We start from the raw sequence: 13,525 nt of genomic DNA, 5'->3' as shown, positions 1-13,525 counted from the left end.
TGGCCATCTTTCTGGACCATCTACCACAGTGGCTAAAGTTAACACCTAGAAAGGAAGGTCCTGTTTTCAGCTTCCTTGACTGCTGCTCCAGGTGTCAAACCCTGAAGGGTGAGCTGACACTAAAGACTGAGTGCTTATTTTCTCCAGAAGAGGAGAAAGATATTGAAAATGTGGCCGGCCGATTCTCCCTGACGATCACACAGACAGACCTGCATGACAGTCACACAGACAGGCCTGCATAGCACCCCAGTTACACAGACGAATTTCCCCAGAGCTACCTTAACATTGAGCAAATAGTTAAACCTAGGGAAATTGGTGCCCAGACAGCAAAGCTAGAAATGAAACATATGGCCAGTAGGAGCCTTGCGTGGGCTTCTCCCTAACCTGGAGCAAACCAAAATAATAGAGACAGTCTTTCATTCCTAGTGCCAGGACCTGTCTCGGGTCAACGAAATCTGAGACAGTCAAGGTAACAGAGGCAGCTGTTTGAATAGATTCATTGGAGAGTCTAAGGCAGCTCTCCAGACCAAGCTGTAAAGCAGATAAGATAGAAATAATCACTCTGGTACCACAGTAGACAGGCCTTGAAGGTACTGGGCCCCTCACAGCTTAATCCGACTTAGAAAGCATTTTTGCCTTTGACCTTCTAGTTGAAACAAAATTAGTTACCAGTAGACTTAGGCGAATGCTACACTGCACCTAGGCACATAACCCCAACCTATCTAAACACTAAGACAATTGTAACACTTTGAGTTGGCCTGGTGGAATTATCTCCAGCCTTCTGCCTGTATCTGGTTACAGCAATAAATTCCCTTCTTTCCTAGTCTGTCTGCTTCTCCTTACCGGGCCTCAAGAAAATGCAGCCAGACTTGGCTTGGTTCCGGGAACAAAAATGTATATTTTAGGTAGGATGTAATTACAGGGATTGGCAATCAAACACATACAATGTACTGCAACCATGGACTATGTGTAGCATTAGACAGAAACAGGAAGCACCCAGGATAGGGAAATGGCTGCTTCCTGGAGTCTCTCCACTGCCACTCACCACTGCCACTCACCACCGCCACACTGGCTGCTCAGATATGTGGTAAAGAAGCCAAGGCTCACGTGCCCACGAGTGTTCTGCCCAGGAGGGGAAAAATTCTTTTTCCTTCTACTCATCTTAGATTTACAGGCTGGGCCCTGTAAATTAGATTGACAAAAGACAGATTAACAAGATAAGAAGGTTTTTATTTTATTTTATTTATTTTTTATTTTTATTTTTATTATTATTTTTTGAGACAGAGTTTCGCTCTTGTTGTCCAGGCTGGAGTGCAGTGGTGCGATCTCAGCTCACCGCAACCTCTGCCTTTCAGGTTCAAGTGATTCTCCTGCCTCAGCCTCCCGAGTAGCTGGGATTACAGGCATGCATCACCACGCCCGGCTGATTTTGTATTTTTAGTAGAGATGGGGTTTCTCCATGTTGGTCAGGCTGGTCTCTAACTCCCAACCTCAGGTGATCCGCCTGCCTCAGCCTCCCAAAGTGTTGGGATTACAGGCGTGAGCCACTGTGCCCGGCCAAGAAAAAGTTTATTTTTATTTTTACTTTTTATTTTTTATTTTTTTTGAGACGGAGTCTTGCTCTGTCACCCAGGCTGGAGTGCAGTGCAGTGGCCCCATCTCGGCTCACTGCAAGCTCCGCCTCCTGGGTTTACGCCATTCTCCTGCCTCAGCCTCCTGAGTAGCTGGGACTACAGGTGCCCGCCACCATGCCCAGCTAATTTTTTTTTTGTATTTTTAGTAGAGATGGGGTTTCACCTTGTTAGCCAGGATGGTCTGGATCTCCTGACCTCGTGATCCGCCCACCTCGGCCTCCCAAAGTGCTGGGATTACAGGCGTGAGCCACCACGCCCAGCCGAAAAAGTTTATTAACATGTGCTGCCTGTATACACATGGGAGCATTCAGTGATGAGTAACTAAAAAGGGTGGCTAGAACTGGGGCTTGTCCAGCATCTTAACAAAATGATGAAGGGAAACAGTGACGGGTTAGTCAAAGCACGTAAAATGGAGTCGGGAGGCCATTTCGGTTTGGACCTCAGGCCAGTCTTTTTTTAAAAAAATTTTTAATTAATTATTTATTTATAGAGACAAGGTCCTACTACGTTGCCCAGGCTGGTTTAGAACTCCTGGGCTCAAGCAATCCCCCTGCCTCTGCCTCCCAAAGTGCCAGGATTACAGGCGTGAGTCACGGCGCCCAGCCACCCCATGCATGTCTTAAGCAGAGAACTTCCTGGCTAAACAACTGCCAAAACATCTGTGACTGCTTCCTGCTGAGCTGGGAAGTCCCCAGGAACAGGCCACCTTTTAAACAATTACAGCCTGTCCCCTGACTCCAAGACTGCTTTAGATACGATCACACTGATCATAATAGTTGAAAAACAACTTTTTTTCCCTTCCCTTTCCTCCTTGCCTTTCCTCACCTCTTCCTTCCTCTCTTTCCCACCACCTCCCTACCCTCTCCCCACGTTCTCACCCCCTCCCTACCTCATCTCCCATTGTCTTTCAGTACTGATGGAGTTGACATCTGACGGTGTGGGAGGCTTATGTGGATCCCAAGCCCTTGGTCCCTTGAAAAGTACAGCCTGAATCTTCATTCTGCCCCCCACCGCAGCCCAGCCTGCAATGTCACTTATAAAGCAAGCTCAACCTTGGTGTCTCCTCCTTCTCTTGTAGCTGTCACCAGAGGTCTTGGTCCAACAGGCCCTCTTAGCATGTGGTGGGCAGAGGAGGAGCCACTTGACTTTAAGAAGGTGTGTGAGCCACTGTCCACCTCCAGCATCCAGTCTCAGCCTGTGGAAGTCCTTAAGTTCTTTCTCTTTCCAGGCCCTGGGCTGAGGTGGTTAGTGAAGGAGCAACTGGAGAGACAGCAACTGCTTCGCTCTCGCCTCCCCTTCCCTTGCCAGGTCACACTGTACTTTCACTCACCCAGTACCTGGTATTCTAATGCCTGCCTTTCCAACCTCCCAGCTGGCCCCAGGCCTGTTTATCTGCAGGATGAGAATGCTCCCACCTGCCCTGCATCTCCTGTGCTTCCTGGAAGATTTAGAGGAGCTTGGAAACGTTAGGTGCCATGGACTTTTAAAGTTCCATTTTGCAAATGGGAAACCCACCTCCCCAAAGCCCCAGACCTAGCGAAAAACAACTTTTCTAGTCGCCCCTTTCCTGATTCATCCTTTTTTCTTTTAAAGCCCGAGTCTCTTTTTTGATTTCTGGAGCACTTCTCAAGGTAACCTGGAAGTGTTTTCAGACTGCAGTCACTCACATTTGGCTCAGATAAATTATTTGATGTTTAAACCGTGCCTCAGTTTTTTCTAGCTTGATAAGAAAGAACATTTGTAGAGAAATGATAATACAAAGGAAAACGACTTTAAGTTTCTAGGGTGATAAATTGTGAGAAAGTAAATATGTTTAAATGGGGGAACTAATAGATGATAAGAGCTAGTTAATGAAGTTTGAAATGTAGATTCCTCTGGTGTCATCTCTGGGCAGATAAGAATCTACAGTTGTCTCCCGTAATTAACTTTGGTCCTTCCTGGTAGAAAGGGAAGGGCAGACACCTTTAAAAATTTTTGTCCTGGTGAACCAGGCGTGGTAGCTCACGCCTGTAATCCCAGCACTTTGGGAGGCCGAGGTGGGTGGATCACGAGGTCAGGAGATGGAGACCATCCTGGTTAACACGGTGAAACTCTGTCTCTAGTAAAAATACAAAAACAAAATTAGCCGGGCGTGGTGGCGGGCGCCTGTAGTCTCAGCTACTCGGGAGGCTGAGGCAGGAGAATGGCGTGAACTCAGGAGGCGGAGCTTGCAGTGAGCCGAGATTGCGCCCCTGCATTCCAGCCTGGGTGACAACGCGAGACTCAGTCTCAAAAAAAAAAAAAAAAAATTTGTGTCCTGGCTGGCGTGATGGCTCATGCCTGTAATCCTAGCAGTTTGGGAGGCAGAGGCGGGAGGATTGCTTGAGCTCAGGAGGTTGAGGCTGCAGGGAGCCATGTTTACACCACTGCACTCCAGCCTGGTGACAGTGCGAGACCCTGTGTCAAAAAACAAACAAACAAACAAAAAATTATGTCCTGGTTTTAGGCAAATATGGAGGGCAGGCAGAGAAGTTTTCTTGTATCTGCATCTGCTTCTGATACGGACAGGGGACAGGGAAATACTGGGTAGAAGAGGGTGGATCCCTGGCAAAGACCCCGCCCTCAAGCCTGAAGACCTGCGGCCCTAAATGAGGAAAGGCATTCCTGTTTTCAAGACAAAGAGGTTGCCTTTTGGCCCTCCACACCCTCTATCCTGCCCCCATATAAACCGCAAACCCCAAGCTCCACAGCAGAGCAGCAGGTGAGTAGAGGAGGAGACCAGCAGATGGGCGGTGGAACAGCACAGCAGGGAAAGAGAGAAGAGGAGAGACGTCTGGATGCCAAGAGGAGTTCAGCTGGTGGCGGTAGGAGAGGAGTCCAGCCGCTGGGCAGCCTGACTCCAGGGGAAGATCACCTTCCCACTCCATCCACCCACCGTCTGGCTCTCCACCCATCCCTCTGAAAGCCACCTCCACCACTCAATAAAACCACGCACTCATCCTTTGAGTCCGTGTGTGACCCGATTTTTCCCGGACGCTGAACAAGAGCTCGGGATACAGCAAGCTATCATGTTGGCCCCTCTGCCCTTGTGAAAAGGCAAAGGGTCCCTTAAGCTGGTTAACATTCAAGCTGTCTTCGGGCGGCCAAGCTGAAAGCTTTGTAACACTGGGGCTGCAGGCATCCACTCCTAGCCACTACGGCCGCGCCAGACCCCCGAATGCTCACCCCAGCCTCTGCACCTGCCTGTCTGCATGCTCTCTGTCTCACAAGTGGATTGAGCAGTGAGGCAACTGAACAGGTGAGCTACACTTCTGTTGCATGTCCTGCAAGGGGAATCAGGGAAGTCTCCCATTTCCCTTCCTTTCACTGTCTTCATCCCAAAATAATCAATATGCCAAAGTGGCATGTTTGGAGTGGCATGTTTTGCTACTCTTCAATTCACTTGAAGAATTCATTTGTGGGACTTACCCTTTAAGTTGCTTTTTTGTTTCCTTTTTTTCCTTCATTAAACGTCTCAGGAGCAGTATAAAATATGATTTTCCTTCTCTCAACCTCCCTGCCCCATAACCTCCCGTAGTCTAGTCTTTACATTCACCACCCTACTGAGATTCATCAGTTGAGCCTCACAATGGCATTCTAATTAACAAATCCCATGGCTTTCTCATTGCTCACAAGTCCTCTTATGGCATTTGAGTGTATTGATCACTCCATACTTGACGTATTATCTCTTCCTGGTTTTTCTGATATTCAAAGCCCTGGTTCTCACCTGTCTGACCCTTCTGCTTCTCCTTCTGGGATGTATGTATATATATTTTTAGATTAACTTTTTGAAGGCCAGGCATGGTGTCTCATGCCTGTAATCCCAGCGCTTTCGAAGGCCAAGGCAGGCAGATCACTTTGAGCTCAGGAGTTCCAAGACCAGCCTGTGCAACATGGTGAAGCCCTGTCTCTACAAAAAATACAAATATTAGCTGAGTGTCGTGGTGCACACGTATAGTCCCAGCTACTTGGGAGGCTATTGATATAGGAGTTAAAAAGAAATGATTTAGGCAGATAGTGAGGGTAAGAAAGTCCTCAGTAAGGTTTTCCTTTTAATGAAAAGCAGTCCCCAAATCATTTCTTTTTGAAAAAGTCAGCCTGTAAAATTGAGCTGCAGACATAGATAAGCAAGCTGGAAGCTTGCACAGGTGAATGCCGGCAGCTGTGACAATAGGAAAAGGTTACCTGGGGGCTAGGCATGTTCAACATGGCAGCTCCATCTTCCCTTTTCTTTGTCAACCACATGTCCAGTAAGGAACAGGCAACATGGCTCTGGCCAGATAGAAAACCCATTTGCATAATAAAAGATTAAGGTGGGATGGCCAGCTTCTTCGTGAGCTATGTAAATGTCACACCTGGTCCAACCAATCTTTGGGCCCTATGTAAATCAGACAATGCCTCCTCAAGCCAGTCTATAAGACCCCGTGCACCTCACTATGGGACTGGAAACCCACTCGGGCACCCCTCTCTCTGCAGGAGAGGGAGCTATTCTCTTTTCTCTTTCTTTTGCCTATTAAGCCTCTGCTCTTAAACTCATCTCTTGTGCGTCCATGTCTTCGATTTCCTTAGTATGAGACAATGAACCTTGGGTATTTTCCCAGGCAAATGACACCGCTTCACTGTGGCGGGAGGATCACGAGAACCTGGGAAGTGGAGGTGGCAGTGAGCTGAGATCGTGCTGCTGCACTCCAGCCTTCCTGACAGAGTTGAGAACCTGTCTCAAAAAAAATAAATAACAAAAACTTTTTGAAATAGATTACTTTATAGAGCGGTGTTAGGTTCACAGCAAAATTGAGCAGAAGATACAGAGTTTTTTCCATAAATCCTTGCCCCTACATATGCACATCTCCACATTATCACCATCTCTGGGACATATTTTGAAAATCATTATTTTCTGTCTTCTTGGCTAGCTCTTCTTGTTTCTCTTGCCCTACCCTCGCATCTTCATTCCATCAGCCCCAGAGACTAAAAGAATTGGAAATAGACCCAGCCAAATGGGCGCTGCGGGTGAAAGGGTGCTCAGTAAATAGTTTTTGGTCTCTGGCAACAAGTGCACCTCAGTGTATGTGGAATGATATGAGACCCACTGCAAAGACCTAGCATTGGTCGGGCCTGGTGGCTCACACCTATAATCCCAGCACTTTGGGAGGCCGAGGCGGGAGGATTACTTGAGGTCAGAAGTTTGAGACCAGCCTGGCCAACATGGTGAAACCCTGTCTCTACTAAAAATACAAAAGTTATCTGGGCATGGTAGTGCATGCCTATAATTCCAGCTACTTGGGAGGCTGAGGCAGAACCACTTGATCCCAGGAGGAGGAGGTTGCAGTGAGCTGAGATCACACCACTGCACTCCAGCCTGGGCAACACAATGAGATTTTGTCTCAAGAAAAAAAAAAAAATGGCTAGTCGTGCTGGTTCATGCCTGTAATCCCAGCACTTTGGGAGGCCGAGACGGGCAGATCACAAGGTCAGGAGATCGAGACCTTCCTGGCCAACACAGTGAAACCCCGTCTCTACTAAAAATACAAAAAATTAGCCGGGTGTGGTTGCGGGCGCCTGTGGTCCCAGCTACTCGGGAGGCTGATGCAGGAGAATGGCAAGAACCCGGGAGGCGGAGCTTGCAGTGAGCCGAGATCACGCCACTGGACTCCAGCCTGGGCGACAGAGCGAGACTCCCTCTCAAAAAAAAAATAATAATAAAATAAAATAAAAGACCTAGCATTAAGAGCTGTCTTCAACAGACATACACCTTCAAGCAAAATTCTCCCAGAGATAGGAGTATCTAAGACAGGGCCAGGAAATGGGACAGTAGAAGGAATGGTCAATACTGCACAGTCTGTGTTCTGGAGAGGCTTGACAATCTTATGGGAAGGAGAAGCTGAACAATGAAATTAGAGACTGTGATATTATGAAATATGTATTCGGCCTTTGTCCTGTTTCCTGGCACAAGAACTCTACAATCTGTGAAATCTGCAAAGTGAGAAATGTCTTTTTGTATGCTAATAAATTGACTTATGGCTGGCAGCTGCTAGGCTTCAGGATGGGGGCTGGTCACCTGAAAGACTAAGGTAGGATTTGCTGGTTTGAACTTTTAGCCCTACTCCTCAACCTCCTGGGAGGGGACAGGGGCTGAAGGTTAAGTTGATCACCAGTAGCCAATGGTTTAATCAATCATGCTTATGTAACAAAGACTCCATAAAAACCCTGAAAGTCAGGGTTCAGAGGTTTTTCGGATGGCTGAACACATGGAGATTCTTGGAGGGTGGTGCATTCAGAGAGGGCCTGGAAGCTCCATGCCCCTTCCCTCACCCCATGCCCTATGCGTCTCTTCATCTGGTGTTCATCATTATTCTTGTAATATCCTTCATAATAAACCAGTAAAGGTTAGTTAAGTGTTCTTCTGAGTTCTGTTAGCTGCTGTAGCAAATTAATCAAACCCAAGGAGGGGTTTTTGGGAAATCCAATGTATAGTTTGGTCAGTCAGAAGCACAGGTAAAACAACCTGGAGCTTGCAATTGGCATCTGAATGGAAAATGGGGCAGTCTCGGGAATTGAGTCCTCAGGCTGTGGAATCTGATGCTATCTCCAGGTGGATAGTGTCAGAACTGAGCTGATTTAGAAGACACCCAACTGGTCAGGATTGATTGATTAGTTGCTGGTGAGAAGAAACCCCTACACATTTTGGTGATCAGAGGTCACAGGAGCCTTCTACGTTGATTGTTAGTGAGAGACTAGGGGAAACTCCTTTTTTTTTTTTCTTTCCTATATTCTCAGAGATCCTAACCTGAGAGGAGAAATTTGAGTGCTGGAACACAAGGATTGCTACCAGCTGCTCCTGGGCAAATGGCCAAATCAACATGCCAGGGATCTGACTGTGACCTTGCCTGTGTGTGTGTGTGTGTGTGTCCAAACTACTGGGGTTCCTAAGAGATAGCCACCTAGAAAACAAAAGCAAAGCAAGCAAAACCATAATCAGTCTGGTCTGGTGGCTGGAGGGGACTAATGGGCAGTGATGTAAGAAAGCCATAATTACTGAATCATAGCTATATTTATAGTTGTATCTTCTTAAATGTTAAAGATTTTACTTAATGTATTAATTAAATGAGAAAAGTAGGCAGATGTTATAACCTGTTCAAAGGAGTCAAAGAAGAAATTTATGTGGAGTAAAGAAATGTAGAAATGATCGTGCAAACTGGCTTGGGGTGGGGCAGGTGGGTTGGCCTCTCCCTAACAGACAATTGTCATATATAGATAAGAATTATTTTACATTAATTCTTGTATCTTGTTATCAAGTATAGTATTAATTACTTTGCATTGCTAACAAACCTATAGAGTTATAAAGTAACTCTCTAGAATCAGATAACCAGGAAGGATGCAATTTATAAAATGCAGTTTTCAATGGAAGCACAAATTTCTCCCTAAAATGTAAAAGTCTGGAAGAATACATAACGAAGTCTTTGCCCTGTACAAAGGTGGGGGGGCGGCCAGGAGCGGAGGCTCACGCAGGCAATCCCAGCACTATTAGGAGTCTGAGGTGAGTGGATTGCTTTTAGTTCATGAGCTCGAGACCAGCCTGGGCAACATGGCAAAACCCCTTCTCTACAAAAAAAATTAGCCAGGCGTGGTGGCATGCGCCTCCCAGCTACTCGGAAGACTGAGGCAGGAGGATCACTTGCACCGGAGGTCAAGACTACAGTGAGCCATGATCACACCACTGCACTCCAGCCTGGGTGACAAAGTAAAGTAAGACCCTGCCTCAAAAAAAAAAAAAAAAAGTTTGGGGATATCTATGTGTTTTCCTTTAAACACTTATGTAAAGTTAAGTGCTTTTACAAGAAGGTATTCATTGCAAAATTTGCTCTAAAAGACAGAAACCACATTTAAAAGTTGACGTGAGTTGAGTGCCATGTAGTCTAAAAGATGAGCACAGCTCTGTAGTCAGTGGCTGGGTTTGCATCCCAGATTCACCCTTTACAGCTGTTTGAGCTTAAGTTACATAGCCTAAGGCAGTTTCTTCAGCTGTGAAATGGAATGATATTAACAGTGCCCGTTAAAAACATTTTAACTGGGGGTGGGGCGTGGTGGCTCATGCCTGTAATCTCAGCACTTTGGGAGACCAAGGTGGGCGGATCACCTGAAATCAGGAGTTTGAGACCAGCCTGTCCAACAAGGCGAAACCCCATCTCTACTAAAAATACAAAAATTAGCCACACGTGGTGGCATGCACCTGTAATCCCAGCTACTCAGGAGGCTGAGGCAGGAAAATCGCTTGAAGTTGGGAGATGGAGGTTGCAGTGAACCGAGATTGCGCCACTGCACTCCAATCTGGATGACAGAGGGAGACTCTGTCTCAAAACAAAACAAAACAAAACATTTTAACTGGGGGGCCATTAGTCTGAGATAGCCCCAGCTTTTTGGGTTCCTATGTAAGCAAACTGAGGCCCAATGTAAAAAGTAAAACAAAACTGGAGACTTAACCAACCAGAAACTGTCAATTAACTTCTAACTAGGGACTTTCCATGGGTTTATACCCAAATAAGGGCAGTGTCTACTTGTAGCCAATCAGGAGATGTTTCCTCATTTGAAGATCCTGGCACTCTTCTTAAAAATGTTGACCATAAACATGTGGGTTTACTTCTGGACCCTCAATTCCATTCAACTGATCTACATGACAATTCTTAGACTACAACCACACAGGTTTGAGTACTACAGCTTTTCATTAAGTTTTTTGTTTTTTTTTTTTTGAGACGGAGTCTCGCTGTGTCACCCAGGCTGGAGTGCAGTGGCGTGATCTCAGCTCACTGCAAACCCTGCCTCCAGGGTTCAAGCGATTCTACTGCCGAGTAGCTGGGATTACAGGCGCCCACCACAATGCCCAGCTAATTTTCATATTTTTAGTAGAGATGGGGTTTCACCATGTTAGCCAGGCTGGTCTCAAACTCCTGACCTCAGGTGATCTGCCCACTCAGCCTCCCAAAGTGCTGGGATTACTGGCATGAGCCACCGCTTCCAGCCCTCATTAAGTTTTTACATTGCAAAGTGTGAGTCCTCCAACTTCGTTCTTCTTGATTGTTTTGAGTATTCTAGGTCACTTGCAATTCCATATGAATTTTAGATCAGTTTGTCAATTTCTGTAACTAGCTGGAATTCTGATCAAATCTTCAAATCTGTAAATCTATAGATCAATTTGAGGAGTATTGCTTTTGTTTGTTTTGTTTCTGAGACAGGGTCTCACTCTGTCACCCAGGCTGGAGTGCAGTGGTGTGATCATAGCTCACACCAGCCTTGGCAGCCTTGACTTCCTGCACTGAAGTGATCCTCCAACCTCAGCCTCTTGAGTAGCTGGGACCACAGGCATGCACCACCACACTCAAGTAATTTTTTTTTAAATGTATTTAATTTATGTTTTTTGAGAGGGAGGTTTGCTCTGTTGCCCAGGCTGGAGTGCAGTGGCATGATCTTAGCTCACTACAACTCTGCCTCCTGGGTTCAAGTGATTCTTGTGCCTTAGCCTCCTGAGTAGCTGAGACTACATGCATGTGCCACCATGCCAGGCTAATTTTTGTATTTTTAGTAGAGATGGGGTTTTACCATGTTGGCCAAGCTGGTCTCGAACTCCTGACCTCAGGTGATCCACCCACCTCAGCCTCCTAAAGTGCTGGGATTACAGGCATGAGCCCCTGTGCCTGGCTGGGCTAATTCTTAAATTTTTTGTAGAGATGGGGTCTTCCTATGTTGCCTCGGCTGGTCTTGAACTCCTGGGCTCAAGTGATCATCCTACCTCAGCCTCTCAAAGTGCTGGGATTACAGACATGCACAACTATGCCTGGCCAAGTATTGCTATCTTAACAATATTGTCTCCCAATCCATGAACATAGAATGTTTTTCCATTTATTTGGATGTTTTTTAGTTTCTTTCAAGAATGGTTTGCAGTTTGGGGAGTATAAGTTTTGCATTTCTGTTGTTAAAGTTATTCCTAAATAATGTATTCTTATTGATGCTATTGTAGATGAAACTGTTTTATTAATTTTATTTTTGAACTGTTCATTGCAAGTGTGTAGAAACACGATTGATTTTTGTGTATTGATCTCGTATCTTGCAACCTTGCTAAACTTATTTATTAGTTCTAATCTCCCCTCTTAAGGCTTAAACTCTAGTTGGAAATCAAGGTTAGGGGAGGGGTACAGCCAAGGACTTAAATTTCTTTTTTTTTTTTTTTTGAGACGGAGTCTTGCTCTGTCGCACAGGCTGGAGTGCAGTGGCGCGATCTCGGCTCACTGTAACCTCCGCCTCCCGGGTTCAAGCAATTCTTTGCCTCAGCCTCCCGAGTAGCTGGGATTACAGGCGCCCACCACCTCACCCGGCTAATTTTTTGTATTTTTAGTAGAGGCAGGGTTTCCCCATCTTGGCCAAGCCGATCTTGAACTCCTGACCTCGTGATCCACCCACCTCAGCCTCCCAAAGTGCTGGGATTACAGGTGTGAGTCACTGCGCCCAGCCAGGATTTACATTTCTTATTGTTCACACTTCACTTTTTGTTTTTACATTTTTACATTTATTTTATTTTCTTTCTTTCTTTCTTTCTTTTTTTTTTGAAATGGGGGTCTTGCTATGTTGCTAAGGCCGGTCTCAACCTCCTGGGCTCAAGCAATCCTCCCACCTCAGCTTCCCAAGTAGCTGGGATTACAGGCACATGCCACCATGCCCAGTCACTTTTTGATGTATAAAACTATGCACATGTATTGCTTTCGTAGAGATAAAAATAACATAAAAAGTATCCTGGCACAGTCCCCAGGACAACTCTTTACAGCTGCCACTCATCAGCTTAGTGTCCTGACAATTAAGGCCAGGCCAAGGTCCCACTGTGACCTTTTTCCCTCCCTAAAGCTGCTTTGGGACTCTTTACCTTAAAGGGGTTAAAAAGAGGGAGAAATATTTATAAATTCTAAAAGTAACAAGATAATATTTTAAAGTACTTAGCCATTAAAAGTAGAAACTTTTATTTATCAAGATACAATTAAGGTATCTGGCAAAGATGGCATGTCAAATCACTGAAGTAAAGAAAGACTGAAAAAATGCTAGAACAAGTGGGTAGGCACTTGGAAAATATATATAGATGAATACTTCACACCATATGTAAGAATCAACTTCTAATGGATGAGGGATCTATATGTAAAAAAGGAAACCATTCAAGCACCATTAAAAGTAATAGCAGGGCTGGGCACAGTGGCTCATGCCTGTAATCCCAGCACTCTGGGAGACTGAGGTGGGTGGATCACCTGACGTCAGGAGTTCAAGACTAGCCTAGCCAACATGGTGAAACCCCATCTCTACTAAAAATACAAAAAAAAAAATTAGCTGAGCATGGTAGCACGCACCTGTAATCCCAGCTACTCGGGAGGCTGAGGCAGGAGAATCACTTGAACCTAGGAGGTGGAGGTTGCAGTGAGCCAGTCATGCCGCTGCACTCTAGCCTGGGCAACAGAGCGAGACTCCATCTCAAAAATAAACAAACAAACAAACAAATACATAAATAAATAAAAGTAATGGCAAAACGTCAATCACTTTTGCACCAACATATTGGAAAAAAACACGGGTAGATTCCTCTTTAACTTCAGTGTAGGGAATGGCTTTTGAAATGGGGCTCAAAATTCAGACGTAATAAAAGATTGATAAATGTGATGATATGTAAATGCTTAAATTTGCATGAGAAAAGTACCATAAAGAAGGACAAAGGATAACTGACAAAAATGGGAGAAAATATTCACACATATACCATAGACAAGGAGTAAAATCCTTAAAATACAAAAAATGCTTAAAATTTGAGGACAAAGGACCAAAAACTCAACAGAAAAGTGGGAAAAGGTGTGAAC

The sequence above is a fragment of the Pongo pygmaeus genome, chromosome 10 (genome assembly GCF_028885625.2).
Source record: "Pongo pygmaeus isolate AG05252 chromosome 10, NHGRI_mPonPyg2-v2.0_pri, whole genome shotgun sequence".
NCBI lineage: Eukaryota > Metazoa > Chordata > Mammalia > Primates > Hominidae > Pongo > Pongo pygmaeus.
Note: the sequence above shows the minus strand (reverse complement) of the source record.